General features: G+C 43.8%; 1 pseudogene; it reads left to right on the top strand.

Annotated features, from left to right (window-relative positions):
* Positions 1 to 17978, top strand: part of LOC141051641 (cytochrome P450 2G1-like) — a 67856-nt pseudogene extending 49878 nt beyond the window's left edge.
* The last annotated feature ends 1999 nt before the right edge of the window (positions 17979 to 19977 follow it).

The following is a 19977-nucleotide window of genomic DNA, read 5'->3' on the forward strand; positions in this document are numbered from 1 at the left end:
CTCCCATCTGTAAATATTTAGTAGTAAGATGGAAGGAACAGAAAGAACAATTTCCGCATTTATGATTACCTACAGGCATATTTTTTTGCAACCAATTATTAGATTCAGTTTTTACACGATTGCAAACTAGAATATCTTTAATCCTCCGGTATATAACAAGCGGGCCCCTGGACACTATATCCGCAATTTCTTTTTCTCCCTCTAGCAAATACCAATTCCTGTTGATCGCAGATCTAATTTGACTATCCATAGGACCAAATTTAAAATTAAAAATAAATCTTTTTTCTATAATATATTCATGGTATGGGACGGGTCTCAGGAATCGTTCCACCATTTTGTGGATCACCTGAACACGTCCAATAATATGAATATTTTGGGGCAAGACGCTTGAAGTTTTGGATGTACAATTACAAATTGATGATGGCTTTTTACGAACAGAAGTATATAGCAAACCAACTTCCACCAATTCACTGCTGCATTTTGACAGCGCTCATCCGCTGTTTTTGAAAAAATCCCTACCTTACAGACAGTTTTTACGGCTGAAAAGGATTAATAATGACCCCATCAGGTTTAAGGAACAACCTATGGACCTCTAGAAATGTTTTTCAGACAGGGGTTATCCCAAATCTGTACTGGACATGGCATTAAAGAAGGTTGAGGACTGTCCTAGTGCTTCATATGAAAAGAAACGCCAGGTCCAACAGAACAAAAAAGAAAAAAGATTTATTTTTAATTTTAGATTTGGTCCTATGGATAGTCAAATTAGATCTGCGATCAACAGGAATTGGCATTTGCTAGAGGGAGAAAAAGAAATTGAGAAATTGCGGATATAGTGTCCAGGGGCCCGCTTGTTACAAACCAGAGGATTAAAGATATTCTAGTTCGCAATCGTGTAAAAACTGAATCTAATAATTGATTGCAAAAAAATATGCCTGTAGGTAATCATAAATGCAGAAATTGTTCTTTCTGTTCCTTCCATCTTACTACAAATATTTACAGATGGGAGGCATTTTGCATAAAGTTCAAGATTTAATAACATGCCGCACAAATTACGTTGTATACGTTGTTTTTTGCCCATGCGGTTTTCACTATATTGGAAAGACTATTCGTCCCTTATTTGTACGTTTCCGTGAGCACTTTAACTCCATCACCTCAGGTGAAGGGGTCCCAAGACTAATGGAACATATAAAAAAAAAAACATGCAGGTAATCCTGAAGCATCTGTCTTTTGTAATTTTTTTTGCTTTCCACTTGTTCACAATTAATGAGATGCTGTCACCTGATGCTTGATGGGTGGGACAAGGGCAATGGTTGCTTTTAAATATGTTGTGAGCTTTGCCCTACATATGACCTGTTGAAGCGCAATGTAAGCGCGAAACGATCGTCGTCTGTACTTGCTCCATGATTTTATCTGCCTGCTGTTGGTAACTTGACGCCACAATAAAGGATATTCTTTGCACGGTATGGTCAGTGCCTATCCACTTTCTTCTCTATGCATAACTGTTGGTTGAGCTAATGGCTTGCCAAAATCTTCCAAAAGTTGTTTCAACCAAATTACTTCTTGACTTGCATAAGCAGCAGACATATATTCTGCAGAAGATAATGTGACTGACACTTGTTTTCTGCTGGACCAAGAAATTGAATTTTCTCCTAACTTGAACAAGTAACCACTTGTTGAGTTCTGATCACTTGAATCTCCAGCCCAATCTGCATCCACATAACCTCTGAGAGTGAGATCTCTTGATATAGATATCTTAAAATTTAGCCTTTGTGTTTCTTTTAAGATATTGAAGAACTCTCTTAATTGCATTCTAGTCTCTTTGGCATGGCTTGCTTACACGTTGGCAGAGAATTTCAACTGTGGCTGTGATATCTGGACGAGTTGTGGTTGCTATGTACAGAAGCGCCCCCATTGCTTGTCTGTAACTCTCATTGCTGGATAGCAGATCATCTTCTCCTTCCAAATGTAATTAGGATGGATGCATTGGTGTTGACACACCTTTGGCTTCTGACATTCCAAACTGGTTTAGGATTGCAGAAATTTTAGAACTTTGGTTGAGAAGAAAACTCCCATCTTCCCCTCTCTGGATTTGGATTCCAAATAATACTGTTTGTCACATTTCCAAGGTCCTTAGTCTCAAAGTGCTGGTTGAGAATTTCACCTAACTTTGCAATTTATTTTTCATCTACATATAGGAGAACATACATTCACTCCTTCACTCCATTTTTTGCATATAAACATGGGTCAACTTGAGATCTTTTAAATCCTTCAACCATCAAAACTTTGTTCATTTTCGAATTCCAAGCTCTTGCCGACTGCTTAAGTTCATAGAGAGATTTTTGCATTTTACAAACAAAGTGCTCTTCACAATTTTTAATATATCCCTGGGGTTGGCTCATGTACAACTCTTCTTTAATGTCACCAGGAATGAAGTTGTTGCACCAAACGTATTCCAACAACTTCAAATTGCACATCAAAGCTCTCACCACCTCCTGTCACCTGCAGCTCAAAAATATTTCCAGAATCCTTTTCTCAACCCACTACCAAAATGCTTGTGCATGCTCTCAACATCTCCCACCTCGACTATTGCAACATCCTCTTCTGTGGCTTTCCTTCTAACACTCATGCATCGCTCTAGTCCGTCCTTAACACTGCTCTCCGACTAATTAATCTCTCTCCTCGCTACACTCGCTACACTCCTACTTTATCCCCTTTGCAAATCCATTAGCTGGCTCTCAATTTCCCAGCATATCCAGTTCAAGCTACTAACACCGACCATCCATAACCTTTCCTTTCTGTAAATCTCCAATCTAATCTCCCAATATGTTCCCTCATGTAATCTCCAGTCCTCCCAAGACCTCCTTCTCTCCTCCACACTTATTCGTTCCTCACCCAATCACCTCCAAGTCTTCTCCCAAATATCTCCCATTCTCTAGAATTCTGTGCCCCAACATGTCCGTTTATCCACCACATTTGGATCCTTCAGAAGGAACCTGAAAACCCATCTCTTCAAGAAAGCTTACATCCTGCAATGACCACGCTTGTACCTCAACACCATTGGAGCTACTGCAACCCCCAACCTATTGTCTCTTTCCTCATCATTCTCTAGAATGTAAGACCGCAGGTGCAGGGTTCTTTTCCCTCTGTGTTTGTCTACTGTAAGTGATATTTGTATTTTGATGTTACCTCGTCTCATGTACAGCTTCATGGAATCAACGGTGCTATATAAATAATTAATAATAATAATAATGGCCCCATGCAATACTTAAAGGGGTATTCCCATTTCCAAGATCCTATCCTAGCATGTAGAAGGTGTAATAATAATATTAATAAATACCTCCAATTAGAAATGTAGCACAGTTTTTCTGATTCGCTATGTCTCTTTCCTCATGGACAACGCATTTCAGGACCTAAGATTTCCATAGTTATGATGGCTAGCAACTAGCTAACTAACAGTCAATATATCAGTGGCTATAACCATGGATATATAGTGTCCTGCAATGTCTGCACATGAGGAAAGAGTCATAGGGAATCAGAAAAACTATGCTACATTTCTAATTGGAGGTATTTGCTAATATTATTATTATTATTATTACACCTACTACATATTGGGATAGGATCTAGGATCCAAGACAACCCCATTAATTTCCCCTGTTTTTGCCATATTAGGGATAGTGAACTTTTGCTGCTAACTATCACAGATTGTAGATGATCACTGAGGATTTCAGAAGTAGAAAAAAATGAAGTGATACATTTCACAAAAAGTAGAAGATAACATTTTCAAGATTTCATTGCAAGTCCAGTTGACTTCTACACAACACTTCTAGATATTCTATGAGTTGACTATGATAATTAAGTGTTCTTGCTAAAATGATGGTTTGCTTTTCCTTAGAGGAAGCAAAGAACCCGAACACAGCTTTCCACTTAACCAATTTGATAGAAACTGTATTAGACATGTTCGTTGGAGGCTCAGAGACCAACTGCAATTACAATATACTTTGGTTTATTGATGCTTATCAAATATCCAAAAATAAAAGGTAAATGGAGCTATATCTCTGTGGTCAGCTTACAGAAATATTAATAGGCTGAAAACCTATCCTTACAGTGTGCTAATAATCCAGAACTTGGCTCATTAAGTATATCAGAGCCTTCTATTGTGACTGCACACGTGCCTATATGAATGGCACATGTTCAGCCAACATAGATGCGTAGGTTGAAAAAAGACCTAGGTCCACAAAATTCAACCTTTCTCCACAAATACATTCCTATCACTCAATTATCTATAGCTCACAAAGTTATGTGTACTTGAGAACATCATCCAGCCCTTGTATAATAAATGTAATAGCATCTGCAATTACTACCTCTTGTGGTCGGGCATTGCACATTCTGACTGCTCTAACAGTAAAGAACCCTTTCCTATTTAACTACATTTCTCTACATTTATCTACATTAAACCTCATTTTACAAGTGTTTGCCCATTCAGTTATCTTATCCAGATCGTTTTGCAATATTGTAATGTCAAGGTCAGATTTTAATATTCTACATAGTTTGGTGTCATCACCAAAGACTGACACTTTACTCTCAATCCCACCCACAAGGTCATTAATAAAGAGGTTAAAAAGAATCATTCCTAGCACAGATCCCTGTGGTCCCCACTGCTGACTATATCCCATTTAGAGAACGTACCATTTATGACGACTCTTTGTTTCCTGTCATGTAGCCAATTCCTTACCCATCTGCATATAGTTTCCCCTAGTCCTAGCTTCTTGCCTAGGCTGTTATGTGGGACAATATCAAATGCCTTTGCAAAGTCCAGATAAATCACATTACCAACATCCAGATTTGCACTTACCGTAATTCCTCACAGGAGATCATCTACCAGCTGAGAGAGATAATTGTCTTGAATTGTGAATAAGAACTTGCAGCTTTTAGAACAGCCAGGAGATGTCCCATTGAATGTCTAGATAGTTTAAATCCCCATAATAAGGACCCTATTAGTCTATGCTGTCTTTTTAATTTGCTGCTGCATTTCCTACTCTATCTGTCCAGCTATATTAGGAGGTTTGTAGCAAACTCCAATTAGCAGCGTTCCATTATTGCTGTCCCCATGTACATTACCCACACTGACTCTACACTGTCGCAGCTCCCCCCAATGTCATCATTGAACATTGGTCTTAAATTGGATTTAGTGAAAATGCACACCCTTTCACTTTTTTTGTTTTTCCTGTCTCTAATAAATATGGTGTAACTCTCTACGTTTGTCACGCAATCATGGCTTTCGTCCAGCCACATCATATTTTTTGAATGACATAAGAGTTGTCAAGTCTTTCATTTTGTTTGCAAGACTTCTTGCATTTGCCAGCAGCCATTTAATATTATTAGCATGTTTATTACTCCTACTCATCTTCCTACTTTCCTTGCATATGCTAGCCCTCATAAATCCTCATTATCGGTGTGCATTGTAAGGAGAAAACCTGGTTGTCCGAATGAAGTAGTCAATTTGACTATGAAACGCGTTGACAATAAACCACTATTCTTTAGAACCTGTCATCGGATCCTTTTTGGAATCAGCAGTGCATATAAAGTCCAAATCCCAAAAGTGAAGTCTGTTTTGGGGGCAGGGCTGGTCTTTGCTTGATGCATTCCCCTTCAGAGCTGTTTCAAATATTTGAAGGCATGAAGAAAAGGCTAATGGATAATGTGAAGACATGGGGGGTTGGCGGGCACCCAAGTCCACTAGCCGAAACTGCATGGACCAGGGATCGTTCCTCCGAACACCCGCTCTCCCTTTAAAGTGGGCAAAACGCTACTCAGACAACACAGAGTCAGGGTAAAAAAGTGTGGCAGTGCTTTTTTGAACCACAAAAACAGGCAGATAACAAGTAGAACAGTCCCAGCAAAGTACCCCAAGATGTTGCATATTAGAGTCTCACCCTTCCGCTGACTCATCAGGATAATGGCAGCTGTTACTTCAGAGCTCACAGGGTCGACTACCCCACCTGTGGCATGCACATAGAGAGGAGATAACGACAAACAAAGTAAGATGACAGTACATTGAGGTACAAGGCCAGTGGACCCGAGGGTCACAACTTGGCTTCTCCAAACATCTGCATGGAGCCAGGCGACCGGAGGGTACCAATCCTGGCTTTCTCCAAATGTATCCATGGTTCAGCAATGGTCAGTGGAACAGATCTGTATTCTTCCACCCGAGTCCGAGGTCCCCTAGGTTGTTTCCTGTAGAATGATAGATCAGTATCCCTCGTGATGAAGCCATGGTGTATTGCCAGCAGTCCTGTAGGGTCCCCTGGATGTTTGAATGTCTTGGCAGAATCTCTGGCTGTCTCTCTCTGACTCTGTTATTCTCTATATAGGCATGTAACCTCTTTTTATACTTTGAAAGTGTCCTTCATTTAGTATTGACATAAAGGGTAAGAATGGAGATGAGATCAAGCAGCATTAAGTGATTATTTAATCTATTTGCAGTTTTTCCTCCTGGCATTATTGAAGTCACCCAATTATCTAGCCTAATACAATGCATAATTAGCATATCAGCATATCAGTAAGCATCACTAGTCATGAAGGATAACAGCACAATACATTATATGAAATATCAATATTACAGGCTTACACAAGCAAAAGTCTGTTTTCTTGACCAGCACATAAATTCAAAAGCCAACGTACAGATAACAGCCTATTCTTCTTGGTTTACTAAAAATAGACGTCTGATTAGTTAAGACACAATGTTGTGTCTCCACAGATAAATTTTTAGCATGTGGTACACCTTCTGTTATCACTGGAGAAAGATATTGCATATGGCATATAAGTTTAAGGATATTACAAGTCACCAGTTCTGCCCATGCAGTAGGTTCCCTTTTCCTCCCTTTTCCTCCAAAATTTTGGACTGATAAAACTAGTAGACAGAGAAAACATTCACCCTAAAATCCAGTTTGCTTTTTGAGCTGCTGCCTGACATTGAGTACTGCAGCTCAGCTTACTTGTAACCAGAATACCCAATCCTTTTCCTATTCTGTAGTCCTGAGTATACTCAATTTGAATTACTACATGGAGCAAAGTATGGAGAAAGAAAAGGCTCCTAAGGCGGATGACAGGAACAAAATGCCCTACACAAATGTCTTGTTGCATGAGATGCAGAGAATTAGTGATACTTTCCCAATTGGTGTAATGCGATCTACCACTAGAGATGTGACCATCCATGGTAACCACATCCCCAAGGTAAATCCCATAACTCAATGTAAGACGTAAATGGGCTAATAATAGGTCAACTCTAACTTAAAACTTACAGTGTGCAATGACCCCACTGCCTCCTCACCATCACCAGAGCTGCTGCAAACCCCCAACCTACTGTCTCCATCCTCATCAACACATAGAATGCACTGTAAGACTGCAAGGGCAGGGTCCTCTTCCCTCTGTACCAGTCTGTCATTGTTAGTTTGCTTACTGTAAGTGATATTTGTATTTTGCATGTAACCCCCTCTCATGTACAACACCATGGAATCAATGGTGCCAAATACATAATAATAATAATAATAATAATAATAATAATAATAATAAAAATTATAATATTAATAATAATAAAATAATAATTGAGGCGCCAGTATGATGAGCATTAGGAATTAGAGCAAAGTTTTTAAAATTGTCCCAAGCATTAAGGCACATATGGGGTTAGTTCTACTGGATGACTAATTTGGAACTAGTCTGTAAGAAGTTTTACTCCTGGTAGATTAAGTGGACCTCTCACATCTTCATGGCTCACGTGTCATAACAAGTAACAACCGCACGTAAGCCCCAGGGAACGCGAGTGCTAACACCACTGGAACAGAGGCGGCACAGGAAGATGGTGTTTTTATTTTCACAGGTGCAAACTTTCAGATTGAGAAGGGATTGTCTTAGTAGTGGACAACCTCTTTAATATACTTGGTTGATAGCCGTAGAGCCATACTGTACCTTCACTTGTACCTTTTTTACCTGTTCCCCAAAACCACCAAACCCGAACATACAGGGGATGGCTCATCTCTAATCAGGAGAACCACAGACTTTCTAATGGTCATTTATTGGCTATTCACATCTATCTTAAGAACAGAACCCCACTGCCTGTGTGCAAAATTGTTTGCATTCAGTTAGATGGGAGTTGCTGAGGAAGCTTAGTCACAGGAGTCAACAGCAAGAGCAGTGCATATATGGCCACTTCTCCAGTCCCCTGTTCTCAAGATAAATGTGATTTTGCTGTAAATTTCTATATTTATAATGTGGATAAAATATAAATGTCCCAGCTGGGAATAGTTTTATGGGTCCTCATAGTTTGGATAATTCAATATACTAATACACTATCTGTATTACAGGAAAGAGGACATGCATTGCTGAAAGCTTGGTGCACCTACAACTCTTTATTTTCATCACGGTCATCCTACAAAAATTCACCCTGAAGTCTATAGTGGACCCCAACGATCTCGACTAGTGTTGAGCGACTTTTGGTCTTTTAGGGTCGAGTTTCGTTTCATGAAACCCGACTTTTCCAAAAGTCGGGTCGAGCAAAATCGGCCGACTATAGGGAAAAGTCGGGGTCGTCCCGAAACACGAAACCCAATGTAAGTCAATGGAGAATTAAAGTCGGCAGTGAGAGGAGGACAGGAAACACAAACAGTGCCCATTTGAATGCCAAAAGCATAAATTCTTGTTACTGAAGCTTGTCAACCTTAATTAACTTCATAATACTAGTTACGCACTGAAAAATGGGGGTTATTTGGCTACAGTTGTGGGGGGGAGGGCTGGCTCCAAGTTTTCGTGGGCCCAGGGCCAAAGAGCGCCCCTTTAACACATACCACAACTCATGATGCTCCGATACGGCAGAGAAATAGCAGTATAGTACAATGAAAAATACTTCACTTCTTACATCTCATGACTGATATCCATTTTAAATTCTCCAATACCTCCAAAAACGGACAGTATATAACTCCATACAGTATTATGGCCAGCGCTTAGTGCGCTATACAGAGTAATGAGGCCCATATATTTCTCCATACGGAATCATTATTCCCATATAATGTTTCAAACCGTATATGATGAGCTCCACATAATGCTACAGTATATGTTGGTCCCAATGGATGAAGCTCCACTGTCTTATGGGCCCAAATAATGCTCCATATATAATGGGCCCCATTTCTACTGCTCTAGTGTATAATGGGCCCTGTAAATGCTGCTCCAGTGTCTGATGTCCACCTTTGGAATGCTCCAGTGTATGGTGGGCCCCATATATCATTCACCAGAGTATAGTGCTCCCCAAAAATTGCTGTCCCAACATTGAAAACAATTACAAAAGTCTCCTTGCTAGGGAATCCCTGCACTACTCTGAACTCCTTGTCGTCCCCATCTTCCATCTCACTGCACTTGGCTGTTTAGGCCCTCCCACCAGCAGAGACACTTTTGCGTACTATGCGGTGCCCTGTGCCAGTGCCATCGCCCATGAGTATGCCCCCCCCACCTGCTCAAGGAACCTGCACTTTCATCTGCACCTTCCTCTTTGTCACCGTGTAAGGTGGTATAGTATGCGGGAAGGGGAACCTGAGTTTCCTCTGGGTCAGATTCTGGCTGTGTAGAGTGCGAGGGGAATGTAGTGGTCTGGGTCAATGTACCAGCAGCATCATCCAGCAGTGGCTGGGCATCAGTGCACTTGTGGCGTCCCCAAGAGTACGGTCGCCACTATGGCATTGCCTTCCTCCTAGGGAGTGTGTTGTCAAGCTTGGGAGCAACGAAGGATCTCTCTAGCAGTGAAACCAACACACAACACATTTCCCACTCCAGGCCAGCAGGGAGACCTCTGAACCTGACTGCTGAGGAGCTGCTCTCTGTGGTCGGGAGGAGGTAAGTTAGGGCACTCTGTGCAGGGAAGGGGAAGTGTGTGGACGTGAGAAGGGGAGCTGGAGGATGAGCAGAGTTAAGGCTCACTCCCAGCTGGAGCGCATGGTCCGGATTCTGGTCTCCGAGTTTGTAGGGACACTGACATTCCTGCAGCAGAAACCGGGGGAAGTAGCAGCTATAAATGCTCTGTACCCAACTAAGGCTCGGAGGCCCCAGCATCGACGTGTGCGAGGCAGAAGGAAAAGGCTACAGCTGTCTGCCATACAAGTAAAGTCTGAGGAACATCTGTTAGACAGGAGGCGTTTCAGTGAACCACGGTCCTGTGAGTGCTTCCCCCACAAGCGCTAGAAAGGAGACGTTCAGGAAGGTACATGCTGGCGGAGTGTTGGAAGGGAGCTTTCCATTCTGGTCCCAGAGGTTGGCAGAGGTTCTGACCCGGAGGACACAGCACGGAGGTAGGTATCTGTGTAACCTGCAGACTGTGAGTAAAGCTTTGGAACTGCACGCTCTGGTGTCCTACAGTTATTCCAGCACCGCTACATCTGGGTACCAGCACCTACACCGCCTGTGCCTTTCCCCGATCACTACATCTACACTTCCCTGGGACTCCAGCTCCACCTGTGGGGAGCTTCACCATCTTTGCTGCACAACACCATCAGTCCCAGAGGATCTGCAGGCAGCGTCGGCCTAACATCTATGTTGCCGAACACCACAGGTGGCGTCAAACTATCTATATAAACTCTTACCATTATACCACGCCATTTACATGGGCGCCTAGGGCCACCGTCCGGGTCACCGCTGCTGTGACACATCCCACTGACACCGGCCCAGTACCGAGTACCCCACAGCCCTGGGAGGGCGACCCATATGCCGACTGCTGATCGGGCGGCGTTATTCCCACGAACCTCCAAACAGCGTCCCTGAAGGCAAAGTTTTTGGTTTCCGGGGGCAGTATGATTGAAAAGCTGAACCTTAAAGGAATGTCCAAAAGGGCACCACCAGGAGTGGAGCCTGTGGCTTAATTGGACTGCACCCGGGAAACCACTACCATACAAGCTACAGAAAAGATGGACAGATTGCAAGCTTTGTCGATTCTGTGTGTGGTGTGGTATGTCCGTTTGTAGTTGTGCTAGCGATTTCTCAGCTTTATTCCGTTAACGACCGAGACTCCGGCATGGCCCCGCGAAATGCGTCAAGCTTACTAGAGGGATACGCGAGGCTGTGGCATGTGAGATCGAGCAATAACAGGTCTAGCATTCCAGTACATGTCCGGGGCTGCATGCACTGAAAGGACCAGCTTTTGTCGCTTACAGGTGCAGATAACCTGCTGAACTCCGTTAGTGATGGGGATCTGGGATTCAGATTATTCCCCACGAATGATGATTTCCCAGTAAGTTCAGGTCAACCGCAATTCCGGAGTGAGGCCTAACCGTCATTCCTGAAAAAATTACGTGTCCAAACCACAGGTGCTGTAGCTTGCTTAACAGCTCGGCAGCCGTTCTCAGGCCCAGTAAGGACTCAACAACATAGTAGAAAGTTGATAAAGGGTACAGTTTCACCGGATAACACGTATATATGTAGCCTAGTTTACACATTAAAAATATATGTCTATAGATCAGGAGGCAGACTCAGATGTTCTCAGGCCCAGTATGGATTTGACCAGATTGTACAAAGTTGAGAAAGGGTACTTTATCACTGGATAGCAGGTATATATAGCATAGTTTAAACATGTAAAATCTCCGTGTTCTCAGTATGGATTACACAGCAATCTAAAAAGTGGAAAAAAGGAAATGCATTTGAGGTGTACGCAACTATATACTTTTGGTGTTATTTTTAAATCTTCATATATTTCTGTCTCAGTAATACAGTCCAGCCTCTCTGCAATAGGAAATGAGATGCATACAATTAGTGACATAAAGGCTATTGATTGCAGAAATCTAGGAATTATTATTCACGGGAAAAACTTCCGTCACAATTCTTATAGGCGATGCTGACCCTCAATTAATTTGTGTGTTGAGACAGTGAAAACATTTTTTTGTGAATAAAGTCTTGCTGTATCGCACTTCCGTTGATTCCATCACTGTTACTCATCTCAATCCAATTTTTATCACAGGGAGCGATGTAAACATGGTGCTCACTGGCTATCATGATCTGTCACGTAACTTTGGCGTGCAAAACTCAGAAGCCACAGGCCGTAGGCGATTCTATTTGATTGGCATGAGAGGGCACATTTTGAAATGTGCGATGGAATGTCACACGTTTGTGAGTAGGAAAACTGTGAAAGCTGATGATAAACCACCACTGCATGTAATTGTGAGTCGACGTCCATAAGAAATGGAAGCCACTGATCATCTGGAGCTAGAGCCTGGCCAGCAGGACAGGGCATAGCTACATCTTAACCATCATCTTTCAGTTCAATCAATTTGTAGTGGCAGTCCCAGTGAAGGATTTGACAGCCCAGACTACACAGCGGAGGAGCAGGGAGAGGTAAACATTGCAAATGCTGGGGCCCTGTCCAAGCAAGGGGGGCACACTCGTGGGCATCGGTACAGGCACTGGGCCCCTCATAGTACGGCGGTGTATCTGACGGCGGGTGTGCACCACCACTGTCAGAGACACTTGATTGCTCTACAAGGGACCCTATGCCAGTGCCCGTGCCCAAGAGTCGGCCTACCCACCTGTCCAGGGCAACGGCACTCGCACGGTTTTGTGCGCTAGGTGGTGACCCCGGCCATGGGGGGGGCGCCCACTTAGGGAGGTTTACAAAGTGGCATATGTAGATGTGGGTCATTCAGCTGCTGCAAAAGGCGAAATAGGTCAAGTTCGCGGAATAGGAGGAGGACCAAAGCAAGCCATTTTTCTGGCAACCAATGTGTCATCAAGGGAAGGTGGGATAAAATCCTTGGAAACCCATGCATGGTCCATTTTAATGAAGGTTAGATCATCCACATTTTGGGTTGACAGACGGGTCCTTTTTTCTGTCAGGATTGATCCAGCTGCACTGAAGATTCTTTCCGATAGCACACTTGCAGCTGGGCAAGCGAGCTCCTGTAAGGCATATTGTGCCAATTCAGGCCAGGTGTCCAGTTTAGTGGCCCAATAGTCAAAGGGGAATGACCTGTGCGGGAGAACATCGATATGGGAGGAAAAGTAGTTGTTAACCATAGTTGACAACTGCTGTCTCCTGTCACTTTCCATCGATGCAGTATTACCAGTTGTGTGAGCGGTCCGTGAAAAATCAGTCCACAACATTGTCATGAAACCCCTGTTTCCAACACCACTTCTGCTGTGTGCACCACGAACACCTCTGCCAAGCTGCCCCCGGCCCGTAAGGCTCGTGTGTGAACCATCACCGCTGCTGTGTGCTGGGAATGCCTCAACCAACCGGTTAACCAGAGTTGCTTGTTTAGTAGCCAATATTAGGTCAAGGTTCTCCTGTGGCATGATGTTTTGTAATTTGCCTTTATAGCGTGGATCCAGGATGCTGGCCAACCAATAGTCGTCATCGTTCATCATTTTGGCAATGCTTGGGTCCGTTTTTAGGATCTGCAAGGCATAATCTGACATGTGGGCCAATGTTCCTGGTGTCAATGATGCACTGCGAGTGCTGGGTGGAGGAGCACTTTCTGGCAAACCCACATCCCTCCAGTCATGCACAAACCCTGTACCAGGCCTTGCCACGCCAACATTTTCACTTGCCCCACGAGATGCATCCTCCTCCCCTAAGTAATCATCCCCATCATCATCCTCCTCCTCCTCTTCTTCCTCCACCTCGTCCAGGAGAGGTCCCTGAGCAGACAATGGCTGAATGTCATCAAGGATTCCCTCCACCTCTTCCTCCTCATCAACATTGGCTGCAGACGCCTGCTCCTTAAGGTGCGTCAAAGTTTGCATGAGCAGACGCATAAGTGGGATGCTCATGCTTAGGATGGCGTCGTCTGCGCTTACCAGTCGTGTGCATTCCTCAAAACACTGAAGGACTTTACAGAGGTCTTTCAGCTTCGACCACTGCACACCTGTCAACTCCATGTCTGCTCTCAAAGTGCCTGGCCGTGTATCCTCCCACAAATGCATTATGGCCTGCCTCTGCTCGCACAGCCGCTCAACCATGTGCAGCGTGGAGTTCCACCTTGTTGCAATGTCGATAATGAGGCGGTGGTTGGGAAGGTGGAGCAATCACTGCAGCTTCTGCATACAAATGTAGTGTACAGGCGACCGGCGGATGTGCGCGCACAGTCTTCGCACCTTCTGGAGCAGGGCTGTTAACTCCGGATAATTATTGAGGAAGCACTGCACCACCAGGTTCAAGGTATGAGCCAAGCAAGGTATGTGGCTGAGTTTTGAAAGGGCTATGGCTGCCAAAAAGCACGGCCGTTATCAATAACTACCTTGCCTGCCTCAAGATGTACACTGCCCAGCCATGACTCAGTTTGTCGCTGAAAGTACTCAGCCAGCACCTCGGCGGTGTGTCTGTCGCCCAAGCACATCATCTGCAACACAGCCTGCTGACGCTTTCCACTAGCTGATCGATAGGGGGACACCTCGTGTGCAACAGTGGCAGCTGCAGATGGAGTGCTCGTACGACTGCGCTCTGTGGACGAGCTTTCGCTTCTGGAGGAGGAGGAGGATGGTCGAACGCCTACAGCCAACTGTTTCCTATACCGTGGGCTAGGCAGCACTGTCCCACCACCGCTGTCCCCTGTGGACCCTGCATCCACCACATTAACCCAGTGCGCAGTGATGGACACGTAACGGCCCTGGCCATGCCGACTGGACCATGCATCAGTTGTGAGGTGCACCTTTCCACTCACTGACTGCTTGAGTGCATGGACAATGCGGTCTTTCACATGATGGTGGAGGGCTGGGATGGCTTTGCGAGAGAAGAAGTGGCGACTGGGAAGGTCATAGCGTGGTACTGCATAGGCCATGAGTTTGCGGAAAGCTGCGCTTTCCACCAACCGATAGGGCATCATCTCTAACGAGATTAGTTTGGCAATGTGGGCGTTCAAACCCAGTGTACGCGGATGATAGACTGAGTACTTTCTTGACCTACTCAGTGTCTGGGAAGGTGAGCTGTACTTGAGAGCTGCATATGGTGGAAGTAGCGGTGGACAGGGCGGACTGAGAGAGGGTTGATGATGGTGATGGAGTTGGTGTTCTTTCTGATGGCCTAGATTCAGTCTTTCGTTGATATAACAGTGGGATTCCCTGACTGCTGTGGCCTTGCAACGACACCTCAACATTTGCTGCTGTGCTAACCGGTGGGCTTACAGTGGGGGAAACAATGTAGCATTGCTGACTACCTTCTTTGTGATCAGTTGCACATGTGGTACTTGAGGTTTGGTGTTGTGTCCACGCTTGCAAGTGCATGCTGGTTAAATGTCTAAGCATGCAACCGGTATTCAAATTTTTCAGATTTTTCCCTCGGCTAATGGTCTTTGCGCACTTCTTACAGATAACCTTGGCTGGATCATGAGGATTTTGTTCAAAAAAGTGCCACACTGCACTCTTCCTACTTTGGCAGACATTTTGCGGCCTAGCACTCTGTGATATTTTGACCCTCTGGACAAGCTGTCCAGCAACTCTTTTGATTTTTGGAACCTGTCTTTGGAGTGCTCCGGGCCTGCCAGATAACAGCTGTTGCGATGTCGATGTCTGCTGTGGATGCTCCTCCTCCTCATCTGAGCTATTGGAAGCAGCACCCTCTTCCCCCAATGGATGCCAATCTGGGTCAAGAACTGGGTCATCCATCACCTCCTCGTCAATGTCATGTGCACCTTCCTCTGTGTCACCATGTATGGTGGTATAGTGTGCGGGAAGGGGCACCTGAGTTTCATCAGGGTCAGAATCTGGCTCTGTACACTGCGAGGACAATGTAGTGCTCTGAGTGAATGTACTAGCAGAATCATCTATCAGTGGCTGTGCATCAGTGCACTCCATGTCAGATTCATCTTGTACTGGGTAATTCACCATTTCACTTGATAATCCAGGCATGGTATGTGAAAACAGCTCCATGGAGTAATCAGTAGTATGGCCTGCGTCATCCTTCAATCTTGGTTGGGGTGAAGGACACAAGGAAAGGTGTGGTTCATGAACATGAGCCTCCAATGACGACTCAGTGCTTTTATTTTTTACAACTTCAGAAGAGGAGGCGATAGAGCTGGAGGCTGAGTCAGCAATGTAAGACAAAACTTTTTCCTGAAGCTCTGGCTTTAAAAGCGGTTTGCCAACTCCTAGAAAACTAAGCGTTCGAGGCCTTGTGGAGCCAGACGATGACGCAGGCTCAACACCTCCTGCATTCGGTCCTATTTTGCTTTTGCCACTACCAGCAGATACACCACCAACACCATCATTACCAGCTGCCAACCCCCACCCAATTCCACGGCCTCTTCCACCAGTCTTCCTCATTTTTGGTAGAAATGTAGACAAAATCCAACAAACTATATAGTAATTTAAAACAAGGTACAAGGTGTCTATAGGACAGGGGAGATTTTGAATTTCTGCACACACTTGTGGACACTGGACACTTTTGGATTGTGTGAGGCCCACTTAATATCACAGCTCTATGTCACAGGCTCGATGTCGCAGGTGTGAAAAATGTCACTAGAGGATAAAGGAGATTTTGAATTTCTGCACACACTTGTGGACGCTGGACACTTTTGGATTGTGTGAGGCCCACTGAATATCACAGCGCTATGTCACAGGCTTAATGTCGCAGGTGTGAAAAATGTGACTAGAGGATAACGGAGATTTTTAATTTCAGCACACACTTGTGGACACTGGACACTTTTGGATTGTGTGATGCCCACTGAATATCACAGCGCTATGTCACAGGCTTAATGTCGCAGGTGTGAAAAATGTGACTAGAGGATAACGGAGATTTTTAATTTCAGCACACACTTGTGGACACTGGACACTTTTGGATTGTGTGAGGCCCAGTGAATATCACAGCGCTATGTCACAGGCAGAAATTGGCTAGTGTATGACAAACTACAAGGTGTATATAGAATTGGGCAGAATAGGAATCTCCCTAGAATGTAGGTCTGTAAGAACGGAACAAGTCCTCAACTTATCCTTACAGAGCGACACACAGCTTCACTGTGGCCGTGATAACAGCCGTTACACGGTACTGAGAGAGGAGCGTGCACGTACACGGCTGTCCGGTGTACGTAAAATTGTCAAGCTCCGTGTTTTTTAAGTATACGGACTGACACACGCTGTCTCTCTATAGTTTTGAATGTGAACAAACAGCAAATATATTTAACTGTTTGAAAGCTAGACAAAACTAGAAGGTGCAGGTCTGTAAGAACGAAACATGTCCTCGACTTATCCTTACAGAGTGACACACAGATAGCTTCACTGTGGCTGTGATAACAGCCGTTACACGGTACTGTGTGAGGAGTGTGCACCGCTGTATGGTGTGAAAAAATGCACGCTCAGTACCTCACCAGGACAAAAAAAAAAATTGGGATTGCTTTTAAAAAAGCAGTTTGCAGAGCAGTGGGTAAACAGCAATGCATCCATCAGGGAGCCTTAGAAGGCAGCCTAACAACCAACACCGCTGATCCGGCAAAATATAGCCTCCACTTGCACTGCACACACAGTGACTGGTGTGTTGTACAGGCAAAATCGCTAGCAGCAGAAGCAGTTTTTGGTGTCTTCTTCCCTGCCTAACGCTCTCCCTACAAAATCATCATCAGCAGCAGCTCTCCCTATTCTGAGATCAGCATGAGTAACATGGCGGTCGGCGTGCACGCCCTTTTATACCCCCTGTGATGCCCACCAAAGCAAGCCAATCACTTGCATGCCCTTCTGAAAGATGGTGGTGACCCGTGCCTATGTCATCACGTTGCCCACAGTGTCCGTGGATCCTGATTGGCTGAAAAAGAGCGCAAAACAAACTTTTGAAACGCGACTTTGGCGCTTAAGTCCCCGACCTTGTGGCCGACCTCATCCTAGGGTCGGGTTTCGTTTCATGAAACCCGACTTTTGAAATTTTTTGACCCGTTTTGCTCAACTCTAATCTCGACATCTCGCCTACAGAAAGTGGCTTAGAAAATCTTCCTCCAACCCATAAAATCAAATTCATTGCTCGTTCTTAGAAAAGGCAAAAGGACAATGTGTTCAAAAAAAGAGTGCATCAGAAGAACCTAGAGGATTGTAGTATATGGACACCGAATCAGAAAATCTTTGTGTAAGCAATGTGAACTGGACTAGAGCCAAAGGAATAGAAACTGGAAAGAGAATTAATAAAATAAGCTTCTTGCAGTAATCATGACATCACCAATTAATCCAAAATGAATTATAACTAGCTAAACCTAAATAAGAGGGGGAAGGCTATTAAGGTGGAAACTATTCCAAATTTGGGTGACCATAATGGACTTTAACATCATCCCAGGAAATTTGGAAGAAAAGGAAAGTGATCTATGGTTGCACCATAGGGTCAAGACTCAAGAGCCATGCCTACTTGCAAGGGCCAAGGAACATGCAAGTTTGTAGGTACACCTCAATGTTACCGCTTTTGTAGCTGTTTGTTCTGACTCAAAGTCAGATTACAGGATCACCAGTGATGCCAAACTGTGGGACTCGGCACTCTAAGTCATGAACACTTGGAGAAAACAAATGCATACCAGTTGTGAGCAAAACAATTCTATTACCCCCTGGGCAGGTTTTTTATGACATTTACAGACACATGTATTTCCAACTTGAAATTTCCATCAACTTCCACCTTCTCACAAATATGTTATGAGATTTTAAAGCTGTTATGTTTTAATCAGTGCACTACCAATAGCACATAGTTTTCTCATTGTATATGAGATAGGAAAATAAGAAAAATATTTAAAAAAAATGAGACTATAGGACTAGTTAGTACAAAATAAATAGAACATAGAAAAATATTAAGCCTTCAATATCACCATGCACTCATTGGTGGCCACCGGTTTTCATGAAAGTTGGTTTGAGGATCCCCATTCTTTGGTGTCATGTAGCTAGATTTTCCTAAGATTCAATCTTTACGTAATGACTGCAGATAAAAGCTGATGATCAATCTAGCACTAAAAAGTAGGTGGCAATAATTGAACATGACATTAAGGTAAGTACTCCAGAACAAACAGGAAGACATTACTGGTATATACTGTTCTAGGTAAAGAACATGTTCACTCTTGCTTTCTGCTTCTCTGTAAAATACAACCAAGCATAAATGAAAATAAGCATGATAAGGTCAATTTAATGATTCTTGTAAATAACTTTCATAGTCAATAAATTCTACTTAAAGGGAACCTGTCATCAGGATTTAGCTCTGTAATGTATTGGAATCACCTCTAATAACATTTTTAAACATCCTATCATAATAGGTAAACGTTTTAGTACTTAGGGTAACAATACAGTGTAATTTCAGCACATTATTGATAAATTACCTGAACCAGATCAAGACGCTGCCACTCATAAAAGAACACTCTAGCCGAATGCACTATTATCATGCACACAACAATGTTATTGACAGCTTAATGGAAGCAGGTAGGAGAAGAGGTATTAAAGACAAGGGAATGTTTAGAAACTCTGCTAATACATTATAGGGCTAAGCCTGAAGTTTTCTTTAAAGAAATATTTTCTTCTTTGTAATTTACCCATGGGATACAATTTATCAACCATCCACTTTCTTCAGGTATCTCCGGCAGTCACATAAACAGCTATATACATCAAAATTCCAGCACACATATGGTATGCAAAGATTGATTTATTAAAGTGAAGCAATCCCAAAGTTCATAACGTTTTGGTCTTACATCTAGACCTTCATCAGACGGATTGCCATGGAGTGTCCTGATACAGTAGAAAGTGTGCAAAAGAAGTGGGAAGAATTCCCTATGAAAAGTGCAATCAGCTAGTTATCATGTGGCGCCCCCAGGAGTCACGAACAGGATTACGGAGCCCGGTGTCCCCGGGTCCTGTGTGCCAGAGACTGGTGTGTGCTATAGACTGTGAAATTGCCGCCATTACCCCGCTGCTTGGCGCGCGCGGGAAACCAAAGAGGCGGGCCGTCGTGGACGGAGCCTGCCGAAGAGTGCGAAGAAGTGAAGTGCCACGTGGGAAGAGGACAGCGCA

This window comes from Dendrobates tinctorius, unplaced genomic scaffold (assembly GCF_039654945.1).
Source record: "Dendrobates tinctorius isolate UK_male_01 unplaced genomic scaffold, ASM3965494v1 ptg000158l, whole genome shotgun sequence".
In the NCBI taxonomy this organism is placed as follows: Eukaryota; Metazoa; Chordata; class Amphibia; order Anura; family Dendrobatidae; genus Dendrobates; species Dendrobates tinctorius.